Source organism: Suncus etruscus, chromosome 1 (assembly GCF_024139225.1).
Source record: "Suncus etruscus isolate mSunEtr1 chromosome 1, mSunEtr1.pri.cur, whole genome shotgun sequence".
NCBI classification, from domain to species: domain Eukaryota; kingdom Metazoa; phylum Chordata; class Mammalia; order Eulipotyphla; family Soricidae; genus Suncus; species Suncus etruscus.
In genome coordinates this window covers 120,170,480-120,191,917 of record NC_064848.1, presented here as the reverse complement: position 1 = coordinate 120,191,917, position 21,438 = coordinate 120,170,480, and the positions used below count along the sequence as shown (strand labels likewise).

Below are 21,438 nucleotides of genomic sequence, written 5' to 3'. Positions count from 1 at the left end.
TAACTTAAAGCAAAGTGGAAAATATTTATAAATATTTCTACACATCAGGTTTCTTTGCTATGTTTGTATAGGGAAATATATATACCCACTTCCTTTCTGTTTCTTTAATAGCTCTAACTTTTAAATTATGCAAATAGCAGAAAAGGGGTGGGTGACACACAAATTAGTTATAGAAGATACTTTTTTTGCTTGTAGTTTTATGTGTAAATCAAATATTTTACCCACCTTGAAGGTTTGTCCTTTCCTCTGCATGCTATACTTTGTACAATCCAGTTCAGCTTTATATCTATGTTTCTATGTTTCTATTGTTATTATTGATACTATCCCTTTTATCTTTTAAAGTAAAATATGACTCACAGTATTTTTCTCAAATCAATTTTCTTTCAACAACCCTGACTTATTTTGTTCCTGCTAATCATATGACTCTTTGCAAAGAGTCTCACCCAAAGTTTCTCTGATTTAATACAAAGTAAATAGAATAGAATTAATCTGTGAGTATTCTGCAGAAATTTAAATTCCTGCTTTTAGGCACATAGTTGTGATATAATTGTGCTTTAGATACTTCATTTTCAAAATTGTATTTATTTATATATTTTGGTTAGTCCTCAGGGCTGACTCCAGACTCAGAAATTACTCATGGAAGGCTCGTCATGGAGACAATATGGGATGCCAGAGATTGAACCAGGGTTAGCCACTTGTAAGGCAAATGCCCTATGGTCTCCAATTTATTTTTAATTTTACTCTTTATGATCCTACTATTTTCATCTTACCATTTTTATTAAAAGAAATGCTGGTCATGAGTATTAACTTATTTTATAACTAGAGATAGGTTGGGCTTTGATTTATATTTTAATTCATATGTTTCTGAATACCTATCATATCTGTGTCACCTTGAAATGTAACTTAAATTCTATACACTTAAATTTTCTTCACCTGCGGTAAGGATCTTATGGGGATTAAATGAGATAAATTGTATAAAACATTTAATGTGTCGCCCGAGTCTAGATTATCTCATTGCATAAAAATGACTTTTCTCTACTTAGGTAGCATTCCATTTAACATAATTGATTTAAAGTATTTACCACAGTATTAAAATTTTTGCTCAATGGAATATTAGTCAGGAATGAGAAAAGATAGTCTTACATTTATATTGTAATATGGATTGAACTGGCATGTGTTGAACTAATTAAGTCACAATAATGGATATTATCACTGTATGTGATATATATGTAGGAGCACAGCAAAAACAATATGACAGTGGTCAATAAAAGCAAAGCCTTAGAGTACTAGAACTGAGGTTACTTAAAGAACCTATGGAGTAAATATATAAAAGGGTCCTATGTACTATACTGGCTGGTGTATAGAAACTTCAATAGTGAGCATGTTGGGGAAACTTAACTGTCTAAATATGTAAACATTGATACATTTGTAAACACATTTTACTTATAAATTAGATATGTTTCTGTTTATTTTAAGGCCACACCTAGTGAAACTCAGGGCTACTCCTGGTACTACACTCCTGGTAGTGCTCGGGTACAATATGTGGTGCTGAGAATCAAACCTACTGTAATATCTTTCTAGTTCCATTGAGCAATTTTAAAGTATAACTGTGGGTATTTTGCCAAACAGGTTTTTGTAGAAAAGGCAGTAACCAGTAAAGGCAATAACTAACTCAATAACTGACTTTACAGCTAAGCTAGTTGCCTACCAGTAGATTAAGTATTAAGGAAATTATTATAGAATTTGCATAACTAATTATATTTTCTATCCTCTCCAGTTAGGATTTATTTATTTTTAAGTAAAAAAGTTGGGAGTCAGAGAAATACAGGGTTAAGGCTCTTACCTTGCATGCAGCTGATCTAAATTTGATCTCCAATGCTAGTCTTCTGAGCCCTACCTGGGGTGGTTTTGGAGGACAGAGCCAGGAAAAAACCCAAACACAGTTGGGTGAGTGCACTTTCCCAAAACAATAAATTAAAATAAGCAAATAATTTAATTTTGTTTTTACCTTTAGACTATTACTTAGTTTCTTGATATTGAGACATAAGTGCCTTTTTAAAAATTACAATGATCTTGGTCTTTGCGCTGAACCTAGGAAGGCATCTAGGATAGCGTCTTTCTTTGTTCTTCCAGAAGCCCCTTTCCGTTACAATTGTCTCTGCCGGACCTTTGGGACTGGGGATCATGCTTATTGTGCAGGTCTTAGTTCAAACCCTAGACTAGGGCTTTTTTATTGGTCCCAAGATGTATACAGTCTGGTCGTGGTTCTAGTATCCAGTCATCTGTAAATCACGATCTTGGCTTTTGGACCTACCAAAGGGTGCCACGTCTTCTGGTTTTGTCTTGTCGTTAGCTGGTGAGGTAGGCTAAACTGCTCTAAGGTCAAGTTGTTCACAGAAGATGGATTAAAATGGCACTGAGGTAACAGAACCTCCAGATTCACAAAGACTGACTTCACCATAAGTCCCACCTCAGGATATGTACAGATACTGGGACTGCTAAACACAGAGCTCTGACAGTATCACACTGGACAGAGCAGAAGCTTTCCACACACCAAAAAAAAAAAAAAAAAAAAAAAAAAAAAACCACAACCTGGAGAGTAATGATCCTGAGCAAAGACTAGAGCTGATTCCATGACAGTATACTCCAAGGACGGAGAAACCCCATATCTTATAGGGCAAGTGAATTCCTTTTCGAATGACCCCAATATTTACTGTGCCAGGGCAGGAGGGAAAAAAAAATACAAAAAACACAAAACCTTGGTTATGTATATATATATATATATATATATATATATATATATATATATATATATATATATATATATATATCTTACCTTCATTTATTATTGTTATTATTATTTTTATTTACCTAGCTATTTTGGTCGATTCCTCAGTTTGGATGTGATTATTGAAATTGTTGGCCCCAATTATTCTTTTTTTTTTTCTTTCTTTTCTTTCTCTTCCTTTCTTTTCTTTCGTTATGTGCTACGCCATGTTTCTTATTTCAAGACCACGGCGTGTTTTTTGTTTGTTTGTGTTTGTTTTTAGTTTGTTTTGGTTTATTTTTTATCTGTTTTTTTGTGGTGCTTATCGTTATAGCTGGAGTCCTCACTGGATATTTGACACTTCTTTTGGTACTGGTGGAGTGTCTCAACTTCTTTTTCTCCTTCATTTCCCAAATCGATGATGAGAACCTCTAGAAGGATTCTGCCCATTTTCGGGGTATTAAACTCTTACCCCGGTTTATTTATTTTCTCTTTTTCAGGCAAAACCACGCAACTTGAACTAGCTACCCCTGCCCCTACTTAGAGGGGGAAATAAGGGAGGCATCAAGACCAAACTGATGCAAGACTACTAAGTAGTTGGTTAGAGACAGAGGGGACCACATATTCTAGCCGTCCTGGGGGTGAGGGAAGAGGAAATGGGAGGTAAGACAGAAACGGGGGAGTAGGGAGGACAATTTGGGGATGGGAATCCCCCCTGATTTTATGTAAATATGTACCTAAAATATTATTGTCAACAATATGTAAGCCACTATGATCAAAATAAAAATTATATTAAAAAAAAATTACAATGAAAAATTTTGCCAAAAGTGAAGATAGCTAATATTTTTATTATCAATGAAGCAATAAACTGTTATCTTCTTTTCTATAATGAAATGCTTCTTAACAGTGTTTTCAATTTATAATCAATATTTGGGTTAAGTTGTCAAATTTTGTGTATTTTCTTAAAGGTTTTTTTCTAAAATGGACCTCTGAGTGATGTCTTTGTCTTCTTTACTGTGCATCATTGCTCTATCCGTTCTGGCCATTGCTGCCTGAAATGGAATATGAGATATAGTTGAGAGTTAAATCTTTGACTTATGGTTATTTTAATCAGCCTTGTATCTTCCATACTGAATTTCATTTTAAAAGAGGGAAGGGCTCTCTTGGTCTTAGTTATTATTGTCCAGTTGAATATAGTTCAGAATGACTAAGGTGTTTTTGCATTAAATAAAAATAAGAAAATAAATATTAGTATTGTTATATGGTACAATATTACTCTACTATGTTCTTTCTAGCAAATTCATTTCTTTTTTTTTTTTTTTTTTTGCAAATTCATTTCTTAAGATAACACTGTGGTAGGCTATTTCAAGCCATAGACAAGGTGAATATTTTCCTAAATTCTAAAAATGGTTAATGACTGAGTCAAAATTTAAACTCAAGTATCTGACTCAAATTGTTTTAGGATTATCCTAAAAATTTTGTCAATAAAAGTTTTGAATAATATTTCCCAGTGATAGTTTGGTAGTTTTTATTTTCATTAATAATAAGTAATAAGCTAGTATGGCCAAATCAGCTAGAATTCCAGTATTCCAAAAAGGAAAACAGATTACAATTTAAATATATGTTTGATAAGTTTTAAGAATAAACACTGCAAGTAGTAGATAGTGTAGTAGAGACATCTACAGAGTAATTTGCAGAGGAATGAAAAATAGTTTATAGAAGTAAGAGTGTAACATTAAGGTGCTGTGAGCAATTCTCTTTTGCTCCTGTGGCCTGGTCATGACTTTATTCTGTACAATTTGGAGAAAATCCAGAGTAATTCAACAGAAATCATTAAAAGGGTTGAGAAATTGTTGTAGGATGAAAGTCTAAAGAATTGAGTTTAGTCTACAGAAACGAGGTCTGAATAGGAACTTAATTAGACTTCAGGTCAGTGAAATCATAGACAGAAAGGCCATGAGTGGTTCCCAGGAGATTTGTCTTTTGATAGACACTCCCAAACATAAAGTTTAATGATGAGCAGCTGTTCATTCTTCGTGGTAGGAGGAAGAAAAGCAAAGAAGAAAGAACTTAAATCACCATAAGTTTGATTTAAGGATAATTTTTCAACAATTCTTGAAAGTCATAGATTCCTTCAGTAAATATTTTTTAAATTTTTTATTGAAACAACTTTATTTACAAATTTATTCATAGTTGAATATTTAGGAAAATTCTTTTTCAGTACCAGAAATTCCAACCAGAATTAACTTCCTTCCATTAGTATCCCATGCTCCCTCCCATTCCCCAAGCCCCACCCCTACCTCTTTGAAAGGCCTAGTTTTAAGCTTGATTGATTTGGTTTGGAGCTCCTGCTTTTATTGTTATTGGCATTGTGGTTTGTATATTCAACGAGTATTATTTTTATTAAGAAAGAACTCTATATATGGACCACTAGATTCAGGGAATGATTTAGACTGAAAGCAAGGAGAACTATGTTTTACAACTCTAAGAGCACTTTTCTCTAATTTCTATAAAAATATAAGATAACTACTAAATCAGGGCCTGGAGAGAGCACAGCGGCATTTGCCTTGCAAGCAGCTGATCTAGGACCTAAGGTGGTTGGTTTGAATCCCAGTGTCCCATATGGTCCCCCGTGCCTGCCAGGAGCTATTTCTGAGCAGACAGCCAGGAGTAACCCCTGAGCACTGCCGGGTGTGGGCCCCCCCAAAAAAAGATAACTAGTAAATCAGACAAGGCTATTTTTTTCTTTCTTTCTTTTTTTAGGAAATTGCTTTATTTAAAGATTATGTATTTTATAGTTGCTCATAATACATTTGTTTCTTTCACTCATGCTCCAATATCAATCCCACCACCAATATAAAAATCTTCTCTATCATTGTCTTTACATTCTCATCCATTCTAAAGCCTACCCCTTGGAAGGCACAAAGTAATATATTTTACATAGCTTTTATATAAGTAAGTGTAATATTTTAAAGTACAGCAACAAGAACATTTTTGAAAATCATTGTATTTGCCAATGAACTCATTAAGTCATTGTCAGAAGGTTTGCTATTCGTTGCTACCTGATATTTATGTTACTTGCTTTGTTTCTTAACATTAGGTGGCTTTGGATCCACATTATCACCTAAATTTGTATGTACCTACTGGGTCGATGGTATTGAAAATTTGGAGTTGCCACACAGCCATATATGTGGCTTATCAGTCCAGGAATTCTAATCTCTATGGCTGATACTGCAGCTATTGTGGGGTGTGGTTTTAGCTGCCAGGCCTTCTAGAAGTATGAGAAGGCAAGGGATAGAGAGGATAAAGGGGGTGCCTGTACTCCCAAAAGTCCTGGTGATATCAGTCAACATACCATACACGATGTCAGCTACTATACAGTTTTGTTAGGTTTGGCATCTTTGCAGAGATTAGTGGTTAAGTGGTGAAGCTGGACCATTGGGGATACCATGATCGTGGGTGACAGTTACAGCTAATGTGGCATCCTCAGTGCAGGGTCTCGATCTGCCTCTTCTTCCAAGATTGCCAGTTTTCAGCTGTGAAGCTGGTGTACACATGATTTTTCAAGGCTTGGTTTATATTATTTTCAAGAATAGTGTGAGTCTATCGATCTGGCCAATGCAGACATGTTTACTGTGTTTCTGAAGTTTAGATATTTTTAAAATAAAAGTTTTGCCTAGTTCTCTCTGTAATAGTTGTATATACAAGTTTAGTGAATCAGGCTTTGTTCAGTAAAGCAAGAAAAGGCTATATTTTTGTGAACTCTGGTCCAGAGCTCTAAAGCCCTCTATCACATCCCTCTGGCCTTTTATTTTCTGTTGTACCCCAAAAGACTTTTATTTGATTAGTCATCTCATTGTAAAATATTGTTTTTATCTAGAAAAGTAGACCCATTACCCTTTTTTATCTAGGGAAGAAAACCATTCAATTCCTTTGTTGCTAGTTCATCAAAGGTTAAGAGAATATTTATTGGTTTTTGTATTATGGTGAAATAGTAAGACATGAAATGCATATAAATAATGTATTAGGATATTTATTTATTTTATTTTTCTTTTATTCCTCCCAAGAATGGTTATGTAAATTCTGATAGTGAGCAGGTGATGTTTTACTCATGGGAATATAACAGAAACACATTTTTTATGACCAGTATAGGAAGATAGATATTAACATGCTGTGTTATATAATGATACGTATAATCAGAATATATGAAGCATTACACAGAATCAGAAGTTCAATCTGAAATAAGTTGTTAAGAAAGTCTCCTCTTATATAGGTATCACAGCTATTTTTGAGTTGCTTTTTTGGAGTTCTCTGTCTTTCTTCTGCTCTCCCTTGCTTGCCAAAAACAGGAATTAGCTGCTTGGCCTTCACTTCTACAGAGCTGCTGACCTCTGATATAAAAAGATCCTCCTACATCATTACAACCTTTTAATCATTTAAGTAAGTCTGTCATAGCTCAACAAAACTAATTAATTTTTTAAAAATTTCCTGTAAGGTATTTAAAATATTACTTGATTATACAAATATGGTCAGAATTCAACAACTATATCAAGCAATATCGTAACCAATTTCATATAGAGAATTATCTTCAATGTAGGAAACATTTATTGCCATTGTTTGTTTCATTTTATATTGTGTGTATATATATATGAATAATTTTTGTAAAGGACACTTGGTAATCAAGTGTGAAGGGATTCAACAGCCCTACTCCCAGAAAACTCACTTATTGCACATAATTAACTGATGATAGGTCAATAGCATGACCTTTATATTAGAAGAGAAGCCCTTTAGAAACCAAATTAAGAATGATGTGGAATTACTTTTATAAGCATGAGGAGCTCGTGAACTGCAACCTTGTTTTTTCTTTATGCACTGGCAAATTGGGAAGTAGAAAACATTAAGAGATAGCATACAAGTTAGTGCTTTATCCTAGCATAGTAAATTGTATTGTGTGTTTGGTCAGATATATTCCAATTCTGACTTTGTTTGATGTAATAGATATACAATACTTTAGTTACAGTTATTAGATTCACTAAAAACATTCCCAAAAATGGCTTTTGAAGTTGTCCAAAACCTGAAATTACATAATATCAAAATAGTCCTTTACATGCAGAATTCATGTATGCAATACACAGCATTTAGAGATAGATGGCTCAGATTTTTTCTTAATCATTGCCACACCCTATATGTTATCCAGGTCATGCGTTGAAATGCTGGTTCTGCTGGTTTGGGCCTGGTGTTATGTAATAATTTCTGTTGGTGTTTGGGGGCACTAGCTGACAAGGGTAGTGTAGTACTGGGAATCTATCCCATATCTGCTGAGCACATGCTCTGTCACTTGAGCTCTATACTTAACTCTATGTTTTTATCTCTATTATAGTTCATAGGAATTTCTAAAGTTTCTTTCTGAAACCCTGAAATAGTTCTGTTATAGCTGGGGCATTGGAACGCTACTGTTGGAACTAAAGTCCTATCTCCCATGCCTAAAGAAATTTTGATGCTAATAACACATGTATGCACAAGCATGTAGTCATATGCACACACAACTTTGACAACCAACCAACCATGCTTATTACTTCTAATGTACATTCCTCTCCTTAGTGCACGCTTTTAGAAGTCCTTAGCTTCAAATACAGTGCAGAACATTTTCTCTTGGGGTTATCCATATGGCCCCTAAGATATCTGTTAGCTTTTTAATAAATATCTCTATTAATATCTTTGCTCTAGATTCTTTTCTCTGACAAAGAACTCAGGCACTGAAGACCTTTGCCCTATATACCTTCCTCCCTATGATGCTTTGAATATTTTCATTATAATTTTTAGAATTTTTTCCCTCATTTTTTGTACTTTTGAACTGACTGAGAATAACCTAGGCCACTTACCTAGTGTAATGATTTCATGTCCAGATTCAGTTCAGCTTTGAGTCCGTACACTGTCTTCTCATGAGCAAGGGTCTGAGGTTATAGACTCAGCTGTTGCTTTTCCCCTAGAAGGACATTGTTCTGTGTTGTTCTCTATGGAAGTTTATTCTCCTTTACAGGTGAAGCCTTTCCTGACCCTTTAATAAAGTCACTTTATCTCCACAATCCATGACACTGGCACAGGGCTCCTTGAGTCCTTCCTTCATTGATTGGAAGTAATAATTTACATTTCTTCCTCTCCATTAGACTATAACTACTGGAGGTCAGTGCTGCATTTTATTGGACTTCCTCCAGTGCCTGATAGCATGAGTGTGTTCCTCTGTTTTTGCAATTTTTTGTTCACCTGTAAAGACATACAATCTTGCAGTCAATAAAAAAAGCCCTTGAAATTTCATTGCCTCAAAGAACTTATTGTCATTGTTTTGCCAGAGATTTTATTCTGCACATCCTTATAAACATGTAAAAATAAGCACTATTCAAATAAAGTGTCTCCAATGAACAACTTGCTTAATTTTTTATTAGAGAAGTTCCTGTTTATTTATGGTTTATTTGTTTATTTTATTTTCTCTTAATTACTTGAGATCACTGTAATATTAGACAAATATTAAGTAAATTATTTTGTTTCAAAGAAAATTTAACTTACTATTAAAATAATGCTAAACCTATTGCTTTATATTTATATTGATATCAATATAAACCAATATTTATATCGATTTGGGTGATAGGGACTATCTCCTGGCCATCCAGTAATATTAGACAAAGCCCTTGCTTAAGTTTTTTTCTCTCTAATGCTTCAAAGTATGCATTAATTTATTTTAATACTTTTAATATAAAGTTTGGTTCAATGTTTGGTTAAATTTTCTTAGAAAATTTAAGAAATTCAGGTTTTGTTTTCTTATAAAGTTATCATTTCTTCCACAAATCTATGTGCATAGGCATATAAATGAGACAATATCTTTTCTTAAAAGAATGTTTTGTTCACCATGAAACTGTATATGTTTTTTCAATAGCTGGTTCTTTCTTTTGCAAATTTTAAATGAATATCAATTTATAGCAACTGATAAGGGAGGGACATTTGCAATTTAAATAATAGTTGCATAGGAGCAGGAGCGATAGTACATCACATAAGGCATTTGACTTTCACACAGTCTACCCAGGTCTATCCAGGGTATCCATTTCTGGTCTGCCAAGTCTGCCGGGAGTAATTTTTAAGCTCACAACCAGGAGTAACCCCTAAGTGCTGCCAAAACAAAGCAAACCCCCAAAAACCCAAACAAAGAAAAGTTGCTATAATTGTTTTCCATGAATGGTTTTTTGACTCAAAGTTTTACCGATCTTCAGATATCAGTGCTCTTCTGGAATTTCCCAGATGGTAGGTAGTCAGTGTCTGAGAACTTTATGGAAAGATTTCTTTTATGCTTATTTTCTATTGGTGCATTATATAGCTGGACAAATAATTTGATTTTTATGATTAAAGTTTTATTTCCTTGGATACATTGCCCCCCCCCTTTTTTTTTTGAGTACCACAACTGGCCTAGCAACATCAAAGATTACTCTTGGCTCTGTAATCAGGGATTACTCTTAGGAAGGCTTTAGAGACCATATGGGATACAAGGATATCCAACATTGAAGCAAGTACCCTGATAAGTCTACTGTCTCTGCAGCCTAAAATTTTAATTTTTCAAAATATGTATATATAAAAGGAAACTCTTGGTTTATATTGCTTTATTTTTTGATTTTAGATGATAGTATTTCTTGTCAGCATAAATTCTTTACTTTTTTTGTTTGTTTTTGTTTTTTGGGCCACACTGGGTGACGCTCAGGGGTTACTCCTGGATATGCGCTCAGAAGTCACTCCTGGCTTGGGGACCATATGGGATGCCGGGGGATCAAACCGCGGTCTGTCCTAGGCTAGCACAGGCAAGGCAGGCACCTTACCTCTAGCGCCACCGCGCCGGCCCCTTTTTTGTTTGTTTTTTTGTTATTGGGCCACACTCTGTGACACTCAGGGGTTACTCCTGGCTATGCACTCAGAAATCACTCCTGGCTTGGGGAACCATAAGGGATACCGGGGATTGAGCCTAGGTTCATCTTGGGTCAGCTGAGTGCAAGGCAAACGCCCTATCATTGTGCCAAGGCTCTGGACCCTTGTCAGTATACATTCTGCCTGGCCAGTTTGTTGTTTAATTGTATGCTTTATCATTCATTGCTGCTAATAACATCTGTAAATCTTAGTATTCAGAAATGTGGAATTTTTATAATGACTTTTGTCCTTCTAAACACATTCTACATTTTAACAAATTTCCTCTCCCCTTCTTTTCCCTCTATTTTCCTCCTTTTCCCATCCATCCTCTCCCCACTACTCTCTCCCCTTTCCCCCATCCCTTTTCTCCTTTCCTCTTACACACTCAGTAGTGTCCAGCGTTTATTCTTGATTCTGTGTTCAGGAATCACTTCTGGTAGTGTTTGGAGAAGCATATGTGATGCTCAGGAGATCACATGCATTGCTGGTGATGGGGATCAAACCCTAGGGAGCCATGTGCAAGGCAAGCAACTTACCTGCTATTCTTTTGCTCCAGGCAATCTTACTAATTTCTATGTCTATCTTCTACATTCAGATCTTGTTTTATTATTGTTCATCCCTGATTGCATTGTGAGTGATAGATACATCTCCTTTCTAACATCTCTGAATCTTCCTTCTTTTCATTTTCTTTTTTCTTTTTTTCAATTTTGCCCATTTACTCTATTCATGTTTTAACATGCTATTTTCCTGACTGCCTCAGCCAGCTGCTCTGGTTTTCAAACTGATAAATGTGGGAAAATTATGATACTACGTTTGCATCAAAATTTCCTCATATGTAGCCTCAACTGAAAGGTCCATTTTACTTGGCTTCCTTTCAATGAGCAATAATCGCACCTTGGATAAACCTCATTGGCTACGATACTGTCACTGCGCAAAGCTTACCCGGCTTTCTTTTGAGACATTTTCTGTAGTACACAGTTAATATGTATTATTATTATTATTGTAGTTGTTGTTTTTTATGATTATTTTATTCTTATGAGTGGGTGGTAAGTTTTGATTAAAACTATTGGTAAAGCTTTATGTTTTTGACCTAAATTTGCTAGTAAATTTCCAAATACTTTTACTTTATTTTATGAAAAAAATTTTTAGTTATAATAAGCATTACTGTGTTGTAGATATTATTATGGTGTTTAGATGCAGATGGCTTTTACCTTCTTGTGGATTTAAGCTGCAGTAACAAATTCTGGTCCTTTAATTGTTCTTATTCCTTATTAAGCATTGTTTCCTTAAAAATTGCCACAGATAAGCAGAGGATATTAAGAGTTCTTTCCTAGTAGCATTAAAGTCTAAGGAAACACAATTCTGTTATAATTTGTTCAATTACATTGGATAGCCAACTAAATTAAAGGCTAACTGAATTATAAAATAAAAGAAATGTTCTTCAGTTTATACTCAGTATTTCTCTAGGAATTTGGCACTGTTTGTACAGTTAATGTTATTTTAAATTACTGCAATGTCTTCAGTTTTGTGCTAGTAACTGGTAGAATCCAACAGATAAAGGACAGTTTGTTCCTTTTTATGCCTGGCTTGAAAAATTTAGTGTTATTTACTAAGAAAAAATGGTACTACTATATGTGAATATTATGAGATAAAATGTTGTAAATTACAAATATAATGGTTTACTTTCATTCTGCAGTTTAATGACATTGTTTTGTTCAAAATGAAGTCTATATTTTATAGAAGTATTAAATATTTGGATATTAACCATACCATAATTTCTTTTTTTATAGTTTCTTTTTTTCCAGTGTATCCTCCTACCACGCACCCATTTTTCAGTAGCTTAGTTCTGCTTACTATTCCAGATTATATAATTAATTTTGATACTCTTCTTCTGTGTTAATTTAAAAATATATTTTTTTGTCAATCTTTTTTTTTTTTTTTTTTTTTGCAAACAGGGGTCATTACCTGGAAGTGCTCAGGGCTTACTCCTAATTCACACTCAGGGATCACTCCTGGAAGTGCCCAGGGTAACATAATGGATATCAGGAAGCAAACTTGTTCAAGTCAAGCACCTTCCCTCCTCTATAATCTCTCTGGCTTTTGCTCTGGAAAGTTTTCTTGCATTTTCCTACAAAAATTAGCATCAACTTTTTATATGCTCTTTTATTTTAAAAATTTTTTTAGAGATCAAAAAATTTTTAGTAAGTGGCATTTGTAATCTGATCACTAAATGCAAAAAAAAAAAAAATGGGAGCACTATCTCATACTACTCTTAGCTCAATACAGATTAAAGTCCTGGAGTTTACATCTGATGCCAGAGACTAAATTAAGTGGCACAATGGATAATGTGTCTGACTACAAATAAGAAGATTCTACATGTCCTTTTAGTTCTTCGCTAGCACTCATTTTATCACGTACTGCAATTGTTTTTTCTCTTTGATAATTTCCTTATTTATATAGTATACCTCCATCCGGGCTTTGGGGAACCTTGGGTAAACTCTCAGCAGTACTTAACTGTATACTATTATTGAGGTTTATTTTATGTGCTTTCACATGGTCTGTACTGGACAATGTTTCATGTTGACAAGAAAATAATATATATCAGTTTTCGAAGAATTATTTTATAGATATCTGAGGTTATTTGTTTGATTGTATTCAAATATTCTGTCTAGTTCTATTATTTGAAGTAGAGTATTAAGATACTCTAATATTTTTGACTCAGTATTTCTTACTCAACTTAATTTTTTAATTTGTTTTTAGACACCATGATTTACAATACTGTACATATTGGGTTTCATACAGAAATGTTTTATTGCTTAATAAGGCAGTTGTTATAAACAATTTTGGTTATTGTTTAACTTGATTAAAAAAGCACGTAGAGCTTCATCTTATGACCTGTGCATATACCAAGATCTCTAGTTATAGTGGTCTGATTTTATCATTCACGACTGAACAGAAAGTTTCCAGACACCACAAAAAGACCTAGGGGAAAGTAAAAGAGCATGTACGGAGCCTGTAGTTATTCCCATAACAGTATGCTTCAAGGGCAGAGAAACCCTGCATCTCTTAGGCCAAGGGAATTCCCTTTCTAATTTCCCCAATATTTACTGTGCATTTGCAAAAGAGGGGTGGGGGGAGAAAAGAAAGCATAAATATTTTCTTTTTCTTTTTCTTTCATTTTATTTTGGGCTCATGATTATTGCTTGGTTGTTTTCTGTATTGTAGTACTGTTTTTTGGAAATCTTTTTGTCATTTGTCATTGTAGTTTTTGCTTTTATTATTATTAATTTTATTTATGTATTTATTAATTTATTTGTTGTTAATTATTAATTTCAATTATTTTTTGTGGTATTTTTCCTCTTTATCCCCTCTCTTCTCTCTCTCTCTCTCTCTTTTTTTTTTTTTTTTTTGTTTTTGGGCCATACCCGGCGATGCTCAGGGATTACTCCTGGCTGTCTGCTCAGAAATAGCTCCTGGCAGGCACAGGGGACCATATGGGACACCAGGATTTGAACCAACCACCTTAGGTCCTGGATTGGCTGCTTGCAAGGCAAACACCGTTGTGCTATCTCTCCAGACCCCCCTCTCTTCTCTTAAATTGATATTTATAACCCCTCTAGATGGGCCCCTCCTGGTTTTTTTGTTTGATTTTTGTTTTTTTTGCATTTTTCTTGTTTGTTTGATTTTTGTTTTCTTTTCTTTTTCTTTTTCTTTTCCTTCAAACAGAATGACAAAACTTGAATCAATTTGTTCTACCTCATAAATTGAGGGGAAAAATTGATGATACCAAGACCAAACACTTGTATAACATTGAATAGAAAAAAATGATCAGTCTTAAACACCAAATTCAAAGCCAATGACAATAGAATCGATACCCATTCTATAACAAATTAGATACATAAGGAACCACTTATACTAGCACCTCATGGGGGGGTCGTGGAGGGGGATATGGAATGCATGCTGGGTACAGAGTTTGAGGGAAGACAACATTGGTTTTGGGAATGCCCTGGTTCAATGCCACTATGTACCTAAAATATTATTGTGAAAGTTTTGTAATCTACTTTGGTCACAATAAAAATTATTTTTAAAAAAAGCACCTAGAGAAACAACCAGGACTGCCACACACTGGTTCTTTTAGTATGCTCTCTTTTGAGAGGAGGTCAAATCTGGCATTGCTCTGAGCTTTTCCTGGCTTTATGCTCTGGAATCATTCCTGGTATGCTCAAGGAACCATATGGGATGCTAGGGATTAAACCCAGCATTACTATATGTACTATTTCTCTGGCCCCACTCTTACTTTTCACTGCTGTTTACTATCCTGACTCATTTACCCTAATACTATGTCAAATTTGGTTTTGATTTGTTTATTTATTGGTGACACTTAACCTCAACTGCAGCATAGTTTTCCTATATACTAATGTATAGTATAGTATAGTATAGTATAGTATAGTATAGTATAGTATAGTATAGTATAGTATAGTATAGTATAGTATAGTTTTCCAATGTACCTAATATTGATATGCAGCATATTTAATACTGGCTCACTCAATCATTCTGACTAATGAACACAGATAGTGTAATATATATTTAGTTTTGATAAAAATAACCTTTTTTGTTATTAACTTGGGTAACACGTCTATATAAAAGATGGGCCCGGAGAGATAGCACAGCGGTGTTTGCCTTGCAAGCAGCCGATCCAGGACCAAAGGTGGTTGGTTCGAATCCCGGTGTCCCATATGGTCCCCGTGCCTGCCAGGAGCTATTTCTGAGCAGACAGCCAGGAGTAACCCCTGAGCACCGCCGGGTGTGGCCCCAAAACAAAACAAAACCAAACAAAAAAATAAAGTAATAGCCCTCTTGAGCTTTTTTTGAGATTTGTTATTGCAGCTAGCTTGGTCTGATTACACTAGAGAACTTCTTTAAACTCTCTCTAGAAAAGTGGATGCATGAACAGTGAATTATGGAATATAATGAACCAGACAAGGTTATGTGGGAGAACAGAATTCTATTTGACAGTTTTATTGTCAATTATTGGGAGTACATATGGGGGATTTTTTTGCTAGTCACAGTTTTTTTATGGTATGAAAAAATGCTCACATTTTTTTCTTTGAAAAATACAACATATTTCTCCTGTTAACAGAAGTTATCAGTATACATTATTTGATCTTCAAAACAATTAACATGCCTCTATGTGGTTTGTAGACCTATGAATAGATACATTTCAAATGAGAGCCTGGAGGATGAAAAGAAGATAAATTTAACATCTCAAAGCAGTTCCTCTCTGGCCAGGTCCTAGGTGTCAATTCTGATGTAAATTAAGGGATTTAGCAAGAAGCTAGGTTTTTCTATCAAATTTCTTTTTCCTGAGGGAACAGGCTTTGGCTTTAGGGGCTATATAAAAGATAACTAACTTCCTAAGGTCTGACTAAAAGTTTCTAGAAGGGGCAATAACAGAGACAAACTTACCTGAAAGAGATGCAAATCTATCCCTGGTAAAAGTTTTATTAATAACCCATTGCTACTTCCAGGCCTAACTTTGGATATTAACTCTAAGGTAAAATTTAGTTAGCCAGTCACTCAAAGTCCCTTAGAGATGTCTGAAAGCAAACATTCCTTACATCTGACAGAGAAGTCTGTTTAAAGCTGCAGAGCCTTTTAAAAGACTATGAGAATTAAAGTTATTTTTTTAAGTAACTTTTGATGTGGAGTTTTCCAGGTAAAGAGAAATTTAATCAAGGCTATACTTACCTGTTATAAATCCTTATATTAGGAGGTAAATGCTTAAATATATACACAATAAAGCAGAAGGGAGATTCATATTTAGGCCAAATAAATGTTTGTAACTAAGCATGAAAAATATCACCCTCACTATCAGTAGTCTTGGTTAGCCATCTGTGCTGAGGAAAGGCTTCTCAGTGGGCCTAATGATGGGACTTATTAGACTGCAGTGGTGGCAATTTTTAGTCCAAATTTGTTTACTATTGTATAAACTAAAGTCATCTTATGAAGAGTTGATGAAATATTTCAGAAGTCTTCCCTATAATCTAGGCTATAATAATTGCAATAATTTGTTAACCTTCAACTTTCATATCTTTTATATTATGTTTAATAGTTCAGCAATTTGTTATTTTATTATTATTCCTTGGGGCATCCCAAGTAGTTAGTAGAGATCAAGGGGTACTCCTGTTTATACGTAGCCAATTAAAACTGGTGATTCATTGCTATTCCCTGAGCACGCAGAATTGCTCAGAACCTGTGGCTAAAGACACCCAATCTACCATGAGGATGCTGAAGGGTTTCTAGAGCCATATCTGGTAGTAGACTAGGATTGTTCATATCTGCCACTCGTGGTTCTGGGTAGGGGTCATCCAGTGCATCTCAAATAATTTCTTCTGACCAATGAACTCTCCTTCCATGCCCACTCAAATTTCAATTCTTTTATCATATCTTTCTAAGTTGCTTTATCGTATATCTTTTGAAATTATACTTTAAATACATATCTTTTAACCACTCAATTGTTTTTCCCTTTGCTTTTCATTTTTCTTTGATAAGCAGGATTTATTCATGATTAGTTTTGGTATCGGTGTACTTACTTGGTTGTGTTGGAAGCCAGGTTTCCCACTTCACATCTGTTGTGGTGCATCTATGCTTGACTGTGGAGTTCACTGAGCACCTTCCATTTTCATTCTGATGCAGGCACACATATGCTCACCAGAGACATCACCCATTAAGTTGTGATTTATTCAGATATTTGGGTTGTAGTGATGTCTGAGGATTGCTTTATTGCTTATACATGTGCTAACTGGGGTTCATACTTCTTACCAAAAAGCACACACATCCTTATTTGTGGTACTCATCAAGAAGAATATATTTTTACTGTGGTACTTATCATAGCAGATTGTCTGCTAATGGTCCCAAACAACAGAGCTTTTGAGATTGAGTTCAGTACATGTTGTTACATGCATATGTTATCTAGCTACTAGCCTCAGTCTTGCAAAGTAGACACTTTCTGCTTCTGAGCCACATATTCAAAACCTCTTCTGGCTCCAAATGATTAACTTATTTACCTTGCCTTTTACTATTGATTCACAGAGTTCAAAATTTCTCAGATTCATGTTTTAGTTCATGACAAGTAGGAAAAATAATTCTTTTATTATGAAAAATTGTTTTATGGTATGGAGTGATAGTACAATTTGCCTTGCAATGTGGCCAACCAGGTTCAAACCCTGGCATATCACTGTGTATAGAACCAGGAATAACTCCTGACCACTGCTGGGTGTGGTACAAAAAAAAAAAGAAAAAATAGATTCAATAACAGATACTTTGAAAAATGAATATTTCTAATTTTACAAGGAAATATTAAATATATTAGAAATATCCTAAAGATAGTCTTAAGTACTTCTCTAGAATCCAAGGAAATCATTTTGTTTATAAAAATACTGGAATGGTGGTGATGGTAAAGTAAATGCAATGAGGTAGAGAGAAACAAAATATACTGAGTAAAAAGTCATACCTTATTAAGCTACCTTTCCCCTTGTTCAAACTTACATACAATATTTTAAATCATGGTTTATTTTAAAATTTCATTCCTTGTGTGTATATCTCATATGTTTACCTAGAAAAATAACTCAAATATTAAAATGTTCTTGTCTAAAAATTTTAATTGGTAGATATAAAGAGTTAGAGAATAAATAGAGCTCCAAATTAGTTGATTTCAGTTTCACAAGTGTTTTATATATTCTTTTCTTGTACTATCAAAGAACTCAGTTCCTCTATATGTACTTAGGCAGAAAAGCTTGGAATACATTAATTAATATACATGTTAAATATACATGTTGAGTTGTGTTGCCCTGTGAAAAATATACACATGGGAAAGACACAGATAATTACACATTCATCTATAGAAACACACACTTCATACTAGAGTCTCTGGCTTGTTAAAACTAATATTCGTATTATTAAATTTGAGATCTAATTGTCTGCTTCCTGCACCAAACCACAGCACTGTGTTTGTATTGTTGGGCAGTTATAAATTATCTCAATTAGAGAAATGCTAGTGGGGAATGATAATCCTAACTTCAGTCCAGAAAATTAGCTTGCTTTTAAACAAATTGATCTCCCTTGGAAATAATTAACTTTGGTAGTAGAACTGTTTATGGAGAGCATTTTATTTTGTGTAGAGAGACCCCTAGGTCATGTATGTGTCTCATTGAGGGGCATTTTCCCTGATAGTGAACAATGAAAGCTTCTTAAATTTCAGCCAAGACCTTGTAGTCTCTAAATTCATTTGAGCAGATACTGTCAGAGTCTCCTTGGGATTCCTCGGAATATACTCCTGGCAGTTGTTTTTATCCAGACACGAAGGAATTCAAATAGACTGGAAACTTACCAACTGTAATTTTAGCACATCTCAATATTAGATTTTCTATGTAAATAGACAGATAGATTGACACCTTGGTATTACTGCTTTGGAAGTTCAGTACTGTGTGATGTCCAGGAGACAGAGCTATCAATGCTGGTGCCTTACTGACTACATACTTAACTTTGGGGAGTGCTAGTATCTTCTTTCATGTCTGCACTCTCCTACAGTCTTCAAACTATTCCATTATTACTCTTTTTGTTGGGACTAGGAAGAAGAAAAGCCTTCTCTGTGTCTTCTCTCTTCCTGGGATATGTGCCTATTTACTTAAAAGTTGGTCTTTGAATTTAGGTTTGCAAAACCTGGATTTTGTTCACACACACACACACACACACACACACACACACACACACACACACACACACACACACCCTAGAGCTGTTTACTTCAGAAAATGCTTTTTCTATTTTGAGATATAACTGAATTGGTGATTCCTGTCTGTTAATTGCAATAAAGCTGCTATTGTAATTTAGAATGCTTGTTAAGAACAGTCCAACAGTCCTCTAAGGGACAATAGATAACTTGCTATGTGTCTTGCTTAGGGAGCTGATAATTATTTTACTGTAAATGAATCCAACAATAGCCTATTGGAGAACCACAAGAGAGACAGGCTTGAAGAAGGGATGTTAAAAATCGTGGTTCTTCTTTATTGGCTACATTTATCAGTCCAAATTACTAGCAATAAGATTTTCAGAAAGGTTCACGGAAAAGTAGGTAACATAATTAAAGTTCTTTTCACTTACTAAAAAATTCTTAGTATGAGTACATCTTATTTAAGACTTTTGACTTTTATTTTAACCTTCTTTAAATGGAAGTTTTTAATGTTCCTATTATGTAGTAACTTTGGTTTTTGAAAGGTTCTCCTACCAAATCAAATAATTCTAAATTTTTCTTGTAGGAATTCCATGGCTCTTTTAATTATTTTCATACCTGAAATCTACTTGCTGTATTCTTTTTTTGGCTTATACTAATTTTTACTTTCCTGGAGGTAAAAGCTAGATGCAGGTAATAATTTTGAGTAATACAGCAGAGTAAATATAATGAAAGTTAGAGATACATTTCTTCCATGGAAACACTTTCAAACTTATATATATTGGCTCAGGAAACTCTAGCAAGTTATTAATATTTAAAAATATAAAAATTACATATGGTACTTAAAAGCAAAATGGAATATGTAATAAATTGAACTGACTGCTCAGGTATTTGCACCCTTCTAGAACTAAAGATTCAGGCCTATTTTTAGTTTTGCCCTTTTTACTTCTTTCTTTATACAACCTGCTCCAGCCAAGCATAATTGTTATCTCAGAATATTCAGAGTATTTTTTTGAGATTTTTGGCTAGGATTTCCCTCTGACCTTAAGTGCTCCCAATTTTGATCTTGTATATGCCCAGTTCCCTCAGGAAATGCTCTTTAGCCATGTGGAATAGATATCTTGTCTCTGAACAAAAGCACATGCATGTCTTTGTATCCTGAACATTAATTTTCATGGTATGACTATTTTGTTCTCTAGCACATTTTTGTATTTAGAATTAGTTTCATTACTTTGACTTTCCAGATTATCCCTGCTAGACTATGATTTTACAGTTCTCACTTGTTTTTCCTTGTATTTCACCACTGTACTAGTTGAAGTCCTACTGTTTCTTTTAGATGACCACACTGTCCTTTTTTCTCTTGTAACTATTATTGTGGCCTTCTGTCTATACTTAACAGTATCCATCTGACTGAAAAAATTTCTGCTGATGCCACTCTTTTTACTAAATGTTCATAATATTGCTGTTTGCCACAATAAAGTTTATATTCCTTAATATGTCAAGTAAGACTGCACGTGATCTGACTTGGCCTCTTGCAACACAAATTTCTACTACTTGAAACTGCACATTTTATGTTACACTAAGGCTAAGGTATTTTATTTTTACTATGATGCTTCTGTAGTTTATGATTCTGAACATTGTTCAAGGTATACCTCTGTGTAATGTTTTTCAAAACATAGTTAATTCCTGATCATTCATCAAAATTTCATCATAACCTTCCATAAAGATATAAAACTGTTAGTTGATTTATAGATTCAGATTATCTCAAGACACATTTTTGTTATAATCTGAAGTGGTTTGTTTAGAGGACAGAGGTCACTTATTATTTATTTATTGTAGCCCCAATCTGTAGCATGCATTTGGCATGTGGTAGGTTCCCAGTAATTGCATAAATGAAAAGAAAAGCAGAGAGTAAGGTCATATAAAGGCCACAAGTATAAATATTGAAACAAAATGAAAGCATGAATTTAAGGGTAAAGATTCTGTTAACAGCTAA

General features: G+C 34.3%; 1 protein-coding gene and 1 pseudogene across 1 annotated transcript in view; one reads left to right on the top strand and one right to left on the bottom strand.

Moving 5' to 3' along the window:
- The window catches only part of IMMP2L (inner mitochondrial membrane peptidase subunit 2), a 950,803-nt gene that overhangs the window by 265,667 nt on the left and 663,698 nt on the right, over positions 1–21,438 (top strand). The gene's annotated exons all lie outside the window — the stretch shown is intronic.
- LOC125995500 (uncharacterized) lies at positions 11,490–11,650 on the bottom strand (annotated as a pseudogene).